At 46.6% G+C, this 14,245-nt stretch overlaps 1 protein-coding gene across 10 annotated transcripts in view; it reads right to left on the bottom strand.

Annotated features, from left to right (window-relative positions):
• Positions 1-14,245, bottom strand: part of PPP6R3 (protein phosphatase 6 regulatory subunit 3) — a 2,530,957-nt gene that overhangs the window by 1,796,838 nt on the left and 719,874 nt on the right. The window lies entirely within an intron of this gene.

Below are 14,245 nucleotides of genomic sequence, written 5' to 3'. Positions count from 1 at the left end.
TGCTAGTTTCCAACAAGTAAATACACAAAACGGTACAGGAGACTGGTTTGCTTTAAAAGATCTTTACTGGATTCCAAAATGGCCGCTCACAGGAAAGCACCGTAACCGACACTCTCCTGGCCCCTGGCACCAGTCAAAGGTACAGTGCGGATACATCCGATAGTACTGGGGCCATCAGTGCAGAGAGAACGAGTCCAGCTTGTTCCGTGAGGACGGAATGGGGAATCAGAGCAGAGAGCGCGCCGGAGGATCAGTGCCTGTGGCGGGGTGCCTCTATTCCTCCGGATCCGACCCACGGGGAAGCAGAGGGGCGCCGTCAGGTGGTGGAGGAAGCCAGATTGTGGACGCTTCACTCCCCAGGAGGGGTGTCTGGTAAAGGTCAGGCTCCGGAGGAGCAAAAATCACCCTGCATCGAGAGGTGTGTCTGCGACGGAGATCCGGATTGGGGCAAGGCCCTGTTGTGGCTTTGGAGACCGGAACGGCCCAGCTGTACACAAGTAACGGGAGGTAAAGCAAACCGCAGCAGTAAGAAATGCGAGTTACTGAGGGAGGTGAATATTTGTGTGCCGCGGCTAGTGAGATGGGGATGATCTCCCCTGCGGCAGTCAGTGAGGGAGCCGGGAGCTAGCGTGGCTGGTGCTGCCCATCGGGGAAGCAGGGAGCAACTGTGAAGAATGGCAGTAGAGGGGCAGAAGAACAGGAGTGCTGTGCTCCTTCTCTCCCCTATCCCTTCGTCCAAAAAGGAACTGAGTTTCCCCCAGAATAAGACCATTATTCAGCAGGAGGGAGAGTGGCAGCCAGAAGAGCTCCAGTGAAATTGCGACACGGATTCCACCCGAGAAGGAAACAGCTGTACCCTGAGGAGTCTGAGCACAGGTGGATCTGGGCCCGGTGAACCAACTGGTGAAAGACTGGGCAGAATATTGAACACACAGAGAATCTGACCCCTTCTCCCCACGACTGGAGAACCCATCAGTGATTGACAGTGTGAGGGAACAAAAGGAAGAGAGTCTGCTCCTGAAGGCCTGCAACATTTAACAAGATCTCACACTGGATCGTCACAGAACGGGGGAGGGGCAGGGTGGGGGTTGCTCCTGGAACTAAGAGTTCTGTCTAGAGAGACTGTTCTCTGTGGGTGTGAGCCTTCTGAAGCTAAAGGACTTAAGGTAACATAGTGGAGAGGAATAGTGGAAGGCACAAAAGACACAGTCGCCAGATATCCCAACCGCTAAGACAGTTAATTTAGACTGACCAGATTTACCGGCGCATGAAGACTGCTACTCCTGTGGGGAGGAGAGAGGTTAAGAATGACCAAGAACAGGAAAAAAGTGTCAAAGTCTGACCAAAGGGGCTAAGAAACCCCTGGAAAGCAATATTCTAATGTTGTGGGAACACAGGGAACCCCTCCTGGAGGGTGGGGTTGGGAGGGTCAGAAATCTGGAAAAACAAGAAGTTGTGGGAACGCAAGATGAATCTGGGCGAGATCAGGCTGTTACACAAGATCTCCTCAGACAACACTTTCAAGACTTGGCGACAAGATCGCAGGGACCATGCATATACAAATGGATAAAATTCTAGAAGACAAGCCATCGGCAGTGCACAAACTAAAAGGAGACATCAAGATTGAGGAAAGAGTGGATACACAGGAGAACACTCTACAGGATCTGGCAGAGGATGCATGGAAAATTGATTAATTGGTAGAACAGTTAGCTACTGCAACTCACAATCTTGAGATACAGGCTGAGGACTTTGAAAATAGGTCCAGAAGATTGAATATCAGAATGAAGAGCCTGGCAGACAGAGTGCAGGACAAAGACATAAATGCTGCGATCAAGAAAATATTCACAGAGCTAAGAGAAGTGGACAGCGACACAGAGCGCAAACTTGATGAGTGCATAAAGACAGGCCATTAAGGAAAGAACCGGGAGCAAGACCAAGAGACGTCTTGGCGGCCCGTCACAACTATAGTCAGAAGGAAGAGATCTTGGCAGCGTCAAGGAAAGCAAAGCAGAATAACGTTGCTCAAAAGGAAAAGAAAGAACCCGGTTGTGAGCCTTCTTCGTGACAGATGTCTGGGACCGTTGGACTTTTCGCTACGGACTAGTCTTTGAACGAGAGGGACAGCAATATTGCATTTCATCTTGTCAAGGAGAGAGGAATACTAGGTCTTGAAGAGGATGTCTCGGCAGCGAGTGATCCTATATCGAAAAGGCAGATCAAAAAGAAGGTCTTGGAATGTCTACGGTGAGGAAGATCATCATCAAGAAGAAAGGAGCTCCAATCGACCAGTGTGGGCCTATTAACAGTTTGAGGAGCAAAGGAAACCGTTGATCGACAGGTCCGGAGAAAGCACTAAAATGATGGCCCGGGGAGAGTGGTCATTTGATAACTGAAGGTGGAGGGGGGAGGCGGGATCTACATATGGGTTTGGGAGAGCGCGCATTGGTTAAGGCTGGGTTGCAGTTTGGGCTCAATGCCCGAGAGGGCGTACCGGGAGGGGCTAGAGGCTGGTTGAGTCCACCCAGTGAGGGGGGATTGGGAGAGAGATGGGAGGGTTCCCAATCAAGACTCCAGTGTGTATCAAGTTATCCTCACAAAGTGTAAAGAAAATAGCTAAGGATAATAATACAACCAATAAACATATGTGCAAGACAGGGATAAAGATAGAATCAGAATTCAGGGATACCGACAAATGTTCCAATCCAATGATCGGTGTAAAAATGAGGGGTGATGATAGCACTGCAAAATAATTTAAACCTCACAGTAGTGAACTGGAAGAAAGACACCAAGGGGAGATATTTGGCACTAATTCTACAGGGGGGGGGGGGGGGGGAGAATTATATATGTTACCCACTACATATGCTCCCAATTCCGGTCAAGACGGCTTTATACAGAGGATGCTGAACAAATAGAAAATCCTTCCAAAGTGACAAATACTACTGTCAGGGGATTTCAACATTGTCTGGGATCCAGGGACAGACAGGAGCATGGGAAGGATCCATGCCCAAACTAAGCCCACAAAAGAATTAGGCTCTCAATGGTGGATGCATGGGAGGAGGGGAGGGGAACCACTAAGGGGTATACATTTTTCTCTCATGTCCCAGGACTTCCTCCATGAATGATTACATTTGGGTATCAAGAAACTTGTAGGGCCTCGTCTCAGAGAGAGATGTGGGTGCAATATCAGTATCTGACCCAGCTCCCATAACCTCGAGTATGAGAAGGAAAGGCTCATCTCAGGAAGTGGAGATACCCCACTTACATATTTGAAGATGAAACATTGCGGGAGGAAATGAGGGGTTGTAGAGGAGTTCTTCCAAGACTATAAGCAGGGGTATACAGACCAGCAAATTAGATGGGACGCATTTAAAGCTACAATTAGAGGAAAGATTATTGCAGCAAAGGCTCGACGAGCCAGAGAACAGAGACTCTTAGAAAAAGAGTTGGAGGAAAAATTGAAACAGGTTATGTCCAAGATGGGTACAGGAGCAAGTGGGGAAATACGGAGGAAAAATAGGTCTATAAGGGGCCAGTTGGAAATCTTAGAAACTAGGGAGGCAGAACGATCCTTGTTGTACCATAAAGAGCAATATTATATAAAGGCCAACAAGGGGGAATCGCCTACTGGCTAGGCTACCAAGAAAGGAGTAAAAAGCTAGAACGATACTAAAAAAATCAAAATGAAAGGGGGAGGGGCAATTTCAGTCCTAATGGATGTATTCAGTGAATGTTCAGCTTTCTATACAGATTTATATAAATGGGATAACCCCCTGGAGCAATCCCAGCTGGAATATCTAGATAAATGTTGTCTACCCGTAATAACAGGGAAGGAGAAATTGGAACAAGACATTACAACAGAGGAAGTTCGCTGAGCCATAGTGTCATTGCCAGTCAATAAACCTCTGGTACCAGATGGTTTCACGGCCGATTTTTACAAAACCTTCAGGGAACAGTTAATTCCCCATCTGGTCCAACATTTAAATAACTTCCTGGCTGCAGGAAAATCACTCCAACAATGGAGGAGGCAAAGGTGGTGCTACTTCCAAATCCTGGGAAAGACCCCGCAAACTGCAGCTCATATAGGCCGATAGCATTGATCAATATAGACGCCAAGATGTGTACAATAAAATTGGCGTCTTGACCGTCTTCTCCCAAAGATTATTGCTGTTGATCAATCAGGGTTTATTTGGGGCAGGCAGACTGGAAATACCAGAAGGAAAGCACACTTGATAGAAAAAGTTAAACATCCCGGCCGTCATCGCCCCGGACTTTGAAAAAGCATTTGATTATGTGGAGTGGCGGTTCTTGTTTCAAACAAGGGTTGGGACCAAATTCATATTTATGATAAAGGCAAATTATTATAATCCGATGCTGCACCTGTTGATCAACTGACACCTATCAGAGGCAATCTGAGTATCTAGAGGGGCAAAACAGGGGTGCCCTCTGTCCCCATTACTGTAAGCAATTCATTTGGAGCTGTTCTTCGCTATAATAAGGGAATCCCCAGACATAACAGTAATCCCCTTCGGAAGAAGGGCCCGTAAAGTAGCCGCATTTGTGGACGATATGTTATTAACACTTACGGATCCTGAAAAACATTGAATAGGGAACTGAGTCCCTTTAGGGAAGTTGCAAGTTTGAAAATTAACACATAAATCTGAGGCCTCGAACCTGAAGATTGCGGCAGATATGGAACAGGAACTTAAGGAGACCTTTTTTATATAGTTGGTCTGGTAATTCTATAAAATACTTAGGAGTCAATGATATATGATAAGGCATTTATAACACGCCTATACACAAGTGTTTCAAGGCGCGACGAGGCAAGAGGGGAACAGAGGAAAGAGGGACAATGATCTTACTAGGCCAGGTGACATTAAGATTGCGCAAGTGCAGGGGAGGGGGAAGGGGAAAAGTACAAGGGGTAAAGGGGAGGGGAAGCGCAGTACATAGGATAAACAGTAATACAACAATGAATCGTGCGGCCCCCTGGTGGCGGGTGAAGGGTAAGGGTAGACGACAGGTGTCAAGTGTTGGTAGGGGGTAGTAGGGATACAGAAACAGCACCAGAGTGCAAGGGTTGCCAGGGGGCAGTGCGGGTGTGCAACTGGCGGGGAGGGGACCTGGGCCCGAGAACAAAGGTTAGCCAGGTGACCAGTGCAGTTTCAGTCAGGAGTTCAGCAGGGGAGAGGAGGAGAGCAAGCAGAAGCAAAGAGGAAGGTCTTGAGGTGCTTCCGGAACCGGAGATGGTTCTCAATTTTCAGAAAGGTAGGGAGGCCCCAGCCGAAGAAAGATCTACTGCCAACTTGTTGCTTGGAAAAGTTACTGACCCTGAGGGAGTTGGAAGTGGAAGACCGAAGAGCTCGAGAAGGAGGATATTTAGGAAGAGAGAGTTGAAGTTCTTGAGGCCCCAGGCCCCAGAAGATCTTGTTGACAATGCATAGGGTTTTGAACTTAATCCTTGCAGCCACTGGGAGCCAGTGCAGAGATTTCAGTCCTGCAGAGATACAATCCCTGGGCTTGAGGCCAAGGACAAGTCCCTCAGTCCTGTTCCGGATGAGTTGCAGAGGGTGGAGATTAGAGGCAGACAGATTTAGAAAGAGGCTGATGCAGTAGTCCAGCCTAGAAAGAACCAGAGCTCTGGAGACACTGAGCTTCTGGGGGAAGGAGAAGAAAGGAAGAATAACTGAGGAGGTGCAGCTGGTAGTGTGACTTCTTAGAGATGTCAGCGAGGTGAGGATAGAAGGAGTGTGGAGTCGAAGATGACCCAGGGGTTTCTAGCCTCACAGGAGGGAGCAGGAAGAGGGCCAAGAGTGGGCAGCCAGAGATACAGGAAAAGAGGGAGCGGGTGTCCCGATGAGGAGACTCTCAAGCTTACTGGCATTAAGGCAGTGATCTTTGGTGGCACACCACTCCTGGATAGCAGACAGTCGGAGAAAGAAGGAGAAGAGGTGGCTGAAGGGAGCCTGAAAACGAGCAGAGTCATCCGCATAGCACTGAAAGTTGGGACAGAGAGCGGCAATGCGGTAAGCAAGAAGTGCCAGGTATTGGTTGAACAGCCAGGAAGTGCGGTTAGACCCCTGGGGAACACCGAAGGTGGAGAAAGAGGAGAGGAAGGACCCATGTTGGACAAATATCTCTAAAACTACGGAAGATTTATTAATCAACTACCCCCTCCCCCCACCCCCCTAATATAGGCCATTAAAAAGATGTTATTCGCCGGAGGCCAGCTGGCAATATCGTTGCTGGGAAAGATTAATGGCCTCAAGATGGCTACTCTTAAAACTCTTGTACTACTTTACAACGTTTCCAACAAGGGTGGCCAAATCCTTCTTCCGAACTATTCAAAGACACCGGGAAGTTCATATGGAATAACAAAAAGCCCAGAGTTGCGAGATTGGTGATGACCTTAGGCCATATTATTTGGTCTCAGAGATTAAAGTAATCAGGGATTGGCTAAAGGACGAGCAAAGGTTATGGGGCGAAATGGACAAAGCAGTGGAAGGGGGGCCAATTCATCCCACGAATCCCTTGTGGGGGATTCGTGGGATGAATTGGTAAACAGAGCAGGCCTTACCATCTATCCGTCACCATTTACTCCAATATTGCACAATCCTCCGTTTTCCCCTGGGAGCGGGGGTCAGATTCGGCAATGGGAAGAGGGGGGAAGCCTCAAGATACAGGACATGTTTAAGGGTAGAGAGATCAAATCCTTCAACCAATGTAAATTAGACTTTGAATTGGATGAAGGGGAGAGGTATTGGTACACTTAAGTGAGATATTGGCTGTTGTGCCCATTAATAAAGGAGGCAGCAACAAGAGTCATAATGCACTATGAAAAATTCCTATCAGACTCAGGGGACAAACACGTAGTGGGGTCAAAGTATGGGTACATTAAGCAATATGAGGAACCGGACACAGATGCTATATGAGGAAATGGGAAGAATCCGTTGGCCAACCGATAAGAGGAGGAAGGGTGGAAACAACTATGGCAAAATATCCCTCGATTCACTAGGTTGATTCAACTACAGGAGTTATGGGTAAAGTTGATGTGTCAATGGCATGGGTTTTCCCAGAATATTCCCAAGACGTGTTGGAGGGAACGTGGAACAGAGGCGACATGGAATCACATGTTGTGAATGTCCACAAACCCAGGCGTTTTATGAAAAGTGCCAGGATGCTTTAGAGGAGATCAAGGGGAAGGGTAACAAAGGCCTCGCAATTGTCGGATTAGGTGGGCTATTGGAAGAGCTGGCTTCAAAAGCACAACACAAGGTGTATGTTATTCTAATGTTGGCAGGGGCACTTATAGTGGCACAGAAGAGGAAAACAAGGCAACCTCCTATGGAACATGAATGGGTAGGTAAGGTGTGGCATTTTGCGGCGTTTGCATGGGTATCTTACTCAATACAAGGGGATCATCAGGGATTCTTGGCAGACTAGAACTTTGTATTGAAGAAAAGAATCTAGAGTGTCCTGGTGACTGAGGAGGATGAGCCTTTAGGGATTGATATAAAACTTTGAATTATCTATATTTCTCAAGAAAATTTATGATGAGTAGGAGAGATATCCTATGAAGGGATCTGGACGAAGCTTATGGCAAAGGATTGACAAGCCATCTTCAGGGGTGTTGGGAAGCAGACACTGGACCACGGTTTGGGCAAGAGGAAGGGATAAGTGGGGGCGGGGGTTACAAAGAATGTTCTTATACTTTGCTTCCTCTGGTAGGCAGACCTGAATGTAGCCTCGGAGTTAACCATGAATGAGGAGATCCTGAGCCCCTTTTTGATACTCACTTGATCAGCAGCCTATCAATTTAGCCCTTTCACGCCCACCACCTTCTCCCCCTCTAGCACTATAAAGCACTTGTTCCCGCATGCAGTGCTGTACAAAGGACCAGAAGTAAAGTTACTGCAGCATCAAAAAGTGACAACACAATTGTATGCATTTGAATGGCACGGGTGTAAACCAAATGTAAACCAATCATCCCAAAAATGAAATTCATTTTAATTTGTATAAATATCCCGAAATAATTTTAGTTGGCATTCACAAATTAGCTTAAGAAACCGCAGGCCAACCTTGAAGAAACAAGGCTCATCACTTGGGGGAATAGGAGGAGACCTGCAAGCACACTACACACCAATAATTCCCACACAAGTCCAGGAAGCTATGCAAATGAGAATATATAGTGGGATGGGAAATTCCCATGCAGAGCAGTGAAGATTTGAAATTAACACCAGACAACAAAGCAGAAAAGCAAGCTGTTTAAAAGTTGCCCAGGAATGGGTTCTATGATTTTTTGAAATGTTTGCAACTCCAATTGCGCTTAGACCTACATGCAACAGGATTTGTGCAATATCTTTTGTTCCTTACTCTCACCCCTTACTCTCCACAATCCCCACCTATATTCTCTGCCCCCTCTTATTACCTGGGGATACCACTGGATAACCTGCCACTTCTCCCACAACCCCTCACCCCTTCGCTCCCGAATCTGTCTGCCTTTTCACACGCTCCCTACTTATTGCTCTTCCTCAGTCACTGGCACACCCACCCTGTCCATTTCTCTTCCTAGCATTATATAATGGATATTTCACACTGGTTAGGTGTCCATTTCGCAATACATTGGTATACATCCAGGAATTACATTATTGCAGATTCATATTCTGTTGACTGCTGCCACAACAAGAACAGCTGTTTTAATGAATACAAATGACTATTTGTTGAAAACGTTGAATGGAAATAAAACGAATATTGTACAAAGGCGTCATCACAGGAACTGGTCTGAAACATACCAGAATCCTCTGGAGACAGACGATTTTCCCCCATCAACAAATGTGCAACTCCTCCTTTCATTATCGGGTTTTACTTATGAAACTGTAAAAATACAATTGATGGAAAAATATTCTTACAGGTAAGAAACATTTATGCTACAGTAAGGGACCTCATCCAGACTAATCTTATGAATGGACTGCAAGTACTCCTCAGGGTTATACCCATGAAAAAGGTTTCCATTACATGAGTCAATTCTAACATCTGAATCCAGGCAGTAACTACTACAAAAAGGTATGGCATAATATATATATTATGCTTAGCAGGAGGGACTGAAGATTTACAACGGGGGAACTGAGAGACACAGAGTCCAAAGACAGTAACTTCTATCAATGTACATTTGATGTGTGATCGGTCTGTGCAGGTATGTGCCCAAGCATAATGTTGACTGGATGGTCGTACTTTACTTAATTAGCTTTATATTGCAGCTCTTGGTTAAATAAACATATTTTAAAAACGATATCTGTCTCAATGAAGGAGGAAATGGAACATGCTGAAAACACCATGCGGACGACCCGGCTTATTTTCACAAAGAATTAAAAAAAGGAGAAATGAACCATGTCAAATCAAACCAAGCATTCTAGTGTCTAGGGTAGGCTACTCCTTCATCACTAACTTGCCTTACTATAAGAAGGATTCCTCCCCTTGTCTGTGCTTCACAGAGTGGAAGGGTTACTCCTGGTTGATCGCAAGGTAAGAGAGGTAGAGTAATGCCCATGGGAAGAGGGAATCCAAAGTCTGACGGAGTTTCTAAAGTGTACAGTGATAGTGATATGGGAGAAAAAGTGCACTGAATACCTACTCCATGAGGACCCGCTGTCCAGAGTTCTATGCCTAAGAAATAAAATATCCAAAGCATCTGTCCAGAACGAAGTTCAATCAGTCAGCTATTATTTTATTTCTAGTGGAGAACCATGTAGGTCATGGTGAATACTCTCATAAGGAGTGGTTCTCTTGTTTGAGAACATTTAGTAGCTCCTCCCATACCCATCCCACCCATTGCACTAGGGTACTGTAATCTGCTCTGGGTAGGCCGCCCGTCCTCTTTAGCATGTATGTTCAGGTAAACGTTTAAGGTTTGCAACTATGATCGGGGTACCAACATTGCAGTTGTCTTTAGCTATGATGGCGTTCTTTCAGGTTCCTGCACAATCTGGATATCACTACCAGCTTGTAGCTTCTACAGCTCTCAGTTAAGTACTCAATCCTAGTGCTCTGTGGGAACAGGTTTGTGGAAGTTTCCTTCAGACACTTCTCCCTTAAATCTGAAAGGTCTCACTTTGAGGGCCAAGTGGCTTGGATATCTCCAGTTGCACCTTTCTCAAAATACCCTATTCTGATAGGACAACACTGGTATGCTTTGTCTCCATCTCTCACTGCTCTTTGAATAGCACACTCCCTGGACGTCCATTTTAGCACACTCATTGCTATGGAATTTCCATCTCCTTTCATATGGGTTGCAATCAGTAAATTGATATGAGTGCCATGAGTTGTTAGTTTGTTTTCCCACAGAGACTGTGGTTCATTATTGGTCACTATTAATTGGGTCCACTTACTCCCCATCCATATGTTTATGCCTCTTCTCTATGTGGAAACAGGTCTCCTTTATTTGATAAATGGAATTGGCCCATGCACTGTTTCCAAGCTGCCTTGCCTCATAAAAAAGGCCTGCCATAGTAGGGTTAGACTACCGATAGTGGCGCCCTTCATTCATCTAAAGCTTTTCTGTGCTGCAGTATTTATCGACACGGAGGGGAATTCCTGAACTATACGTGAGCACTTCATGCATACAAACTGTGAAGACCATTTTTAAAACTTTCACCGTTCCTTTGCAGGTCTCGTATAGCCAGTGTCCGCTTTCTCCATGCTCCTTATTCGGATTTACGCATGCAACTAATTTGTGGAAATGGACCACAGATGAGACCAAATCACAGACCTGTTAGGACTGTCCCTCTTGTTGTATCATTCCTTTTTGGTCTAGACTTTAACTATGAAAAGGAATCTAGTCACGATTCAGAGTAGACCCAAACCCATTTCTTTGCCACACTTCGGTACAACTCACCAATCAAGATGTCTGGGGTTAAACTAATAGGTTTGGGGGGGTCTCGGGATAGCCACGTAGCCCCCTTCAGCTGTTACATCACCAAGCATGTGGCACCCTCTGCCCCCAGTAGTTCTCCCCCAAGGAGTAACAAATTCATAACAGTCACAAAGTACTTTGTAACAGCTGAATATCAGGAGACAGCCACTGTGCCTTTAGATAAAGGGAGAAAGGAAATGTTCATTATGATAAAAGCTGAGGGGCAATTTCTTGTTACTCCCCCATCTCAACACCTTCAGGATGAGATTTCAATCTACTAGATTTAGTATCAAGAGAAGAGGAGTTTACCTCCTCCCTACCTCTCAGGGTCAGCTGGTTCTTCACTCATACCAAGGAGCAGTGATGAGCCCTGACATAACCTGGAGTATCTACTTTTGTTAGGGACATTTTTCGAAACCCTCAGGTGAGTAGCATCAGAAGACCAATCTGGTAGTGTCAAAGTAGTGTCCACCGAAACAATCCAAATACTCTAAACTGGTGGAGTATTGGAGCAGTTATTCTTCACTGTTAAGGGGGATAGGGGGAGACTATTAAAGTATAGTCTGGGCCAGACACATACAAAATAAAATACACCACACAATGGACTGTAGAAACATCTATACCATTTATATGCTATTAGAGCAAGGTCAAAAACAAAAAACAAGTACTTAGAAAATATTCAAAGAGGATAACTATCAGCGGGTGCAGCGAAAATGCACTCCCTATCCACCACCTCCAATTTTATGAGATCCTGAGCTACAGAGAAGTCCCCAACAGAATTGGGCAGCAAGGACACCCTTTGAAACAAGGGGCATGATTTTGAAGACCCAGGGGAGCTTCGTGCAACCCACATGTGCCAGTGCATCTATCGCAGAACCTAGAAGGGAGTGGAAGCGAGGCCATGATGGGCATTGTTCTACCTGTGAGGCAGGAGTAGTGGATCCCAGACCCTTGGGAAGATGAGGAACCCGGGAGTCAAACCAATTAGAAAAGAGGGCAATTTGGGTTTGTGGGAATGCACTTTAGGGCGCTGCTACAGCAGTGCTAGCTTCACGCTTCCCTCTATCCTGGACTAAGGGAAAATTAGTTGGCTGGTTGAACAGCCTAAAGGAGCAGGGAGGCCAGAGTGGTTGAGGCCCGAAAACAGGAGACGAGCAGGGACACGCCGAATATTAACCAGGTTACTCACCATAGTGACCACCTTACTCCTAGTCCATAGTCCTTTCCTCCATACTTCTGGGACATTCCTCCCTCATGTGGGACGGGACCGGAGCGTTTTGTAAAAGCATCCAAAAATTTCAAATTTATTTAGTCCTTTTTCTCTTTCTACGCGGGGCCCAGCACGCAGCCGTAACCCCGCCCATCTCGGCTCCGCATCGCCCATCAGTCCTTTTCCATCGCCAGGTCAGAGACCTTTTAGCAATAACAGAGGAACCTTATTAGAGGGGATGGCGGGCGGGCGTATGGAGGAAAGGGGACTATGGACTAGGAGTAAGGTGGTCACTACGGTGAGTAACCCAGTTATACTCCTATGTCCCATCCCCTTTCCTCCATACTTATGGGAGATTCCCAAGCACTCCTTACAGGAACTATGGGTGGATGGAAAAAAAACCTTACTGAAACAGGTTCTTCAGCACAGCCTGACCAAACTGAGAATCAGCTCTTGAACTCAGGTCTAGACAATGTTTACAAAAAGCTGATGGGGAGGTCCAAGTAGCTGCCTTTGCGATGGTCTCCCAGGGGACACGTTTCTGAAAGGCAACTTCGGCTGCCTTGACCCGCACTAGGTGTGCATGAACACCTTTAGGATGCTTCAGCCCTTGAACGGTGTAAGACTCCGTAATGCAGGCCGCGATCCATCGGGAGATGGTCGCCTTAGAGGCCTGCTTACCTTGTGGATTACCAAAGGTGACGAACAGTTGAGAAGAGCTCCTAAGTTCGGAAGTTCTGTCAAGATAGAACTTAAGAGCCCTTCTAACATCCAGAGAGTGTAGAACCCTTTCCGCCTCTGAAGCGGGGTTCGGGAAAAAGACAGGCAGGGAAATAGACTGGTATAGATGGAACTCAGACCACCTTCGGCAAGAAAGCAGGGTTTGTCCTTAGGACCACCTTATCCTTGTGAAAAGCTAAGAAGGGATGTTCCACCGACAAAGCTTGGAGCTCACTCATGCGCCTTGCTGAAGTGACGGCCACCAAAAATGACACCTTGCATGACAGGTTCTTGAGGTCCACCATGGCCATTGGTTCGAAAGGCTTATGGCACAATGCTGTCAGGACCACATTTAGATCCCACGCCGGGTGCGGACTGCGAATCAGAGGATAAAAGGCGTGTCAAGCCTACAAAATGTCTCTTAACCACTGGATTAGACAGGGAGTAAGAACATTGGTCTGTAGATAGGTATGCAGAAAACGCTGAAAGATAAGTTCTACATGACAGAACGTGAACTCCCAACTCTGCTAAGTAGGATACAAAAGACAACACTGTCAATCGTAGCCCGTCTTAGGTCCAACTGCTTGTTTAAACACCAATGACAGAACCTAAGCCATTTGCTTCTGTACTGGGACCTAGTCGAAGGTTTTCTGGCTGCCTGGATAATGCGCATGTTATCCGCAGACAGGCAAAGATATTCTAAAGACCTGAACTCAGGCACCATGCCACTAAGCTGAGTAGTTGCGGGGAGGGGTGCCACAGTTATTGTTCCCCCTGGTGAAGAAGATCGGGGGTCACTGGTAGCCTGATCGGCAGATACACTGACAGGTGTTGAAGTTCTGAGGACCAAAACCTGGCTGGCCACCACGGGTCTATGAGCAGAAGAAACAGTTCACCGAGTTCTTCAATTTGCAAATCGTCCGATGAATCAGAGGCAGAGGTGGGAAAGCATAAGCCCCCATCTTGTGCCATGGAATTTCAAGAGCATCCCCCAGAGAGGAGGCTCCAAGCCTGTTTCTGGAGGCATACAGAGGAAGCTTGTTTGCTGCCGTCGTGAAGAGTTTCACTTCTGGAGTGCCCCAATGCAGGAAAACTTCTGAGAAAATCTCTGCCTTCAAGTCCCACTCGTAGCTGACCATCATCCGGCGACTGAGGGCATCTGCCGTGACATTCAGCTGGCCTGGAATGTGTACTGCAACTAGCCAGAGACCATGACGAACCACCCACTCCCAAATCTGGTCGAACAGGATCACAAGAGGGGGAGACTTTGTGCCCCCTTGCTTGTTGATGTAATACATCGACACCACATTGTCCGTGCAGATACGGACCACCTTGTTGGCTATGATCGGTCTGAACGCCTGGAGCGCTAGGAAAATTGCCAGGAGCTCCAGATGATTTATGTGCAGGAG

Source organism: Ambystoma mexicanum, chromosome 11 (genome assembly GCF_040938575.1).
Source record: "Ambystoma mexicanum isolate Mex_15411 chromosome 11, UKY_AmexF1_1, whole genome shotgun sequence".
Lineage (NCBI taxonomy): Eukaryota > Metazoa > Chordata > Amphibia > Caudata > Ambystomatidae > Ambystoma > Ambystoma mexicanum.
Note: the sequence above shows the minus strand (reverse complement) of the source record. Positions and strands in the feature narration are given on the sequence as shown.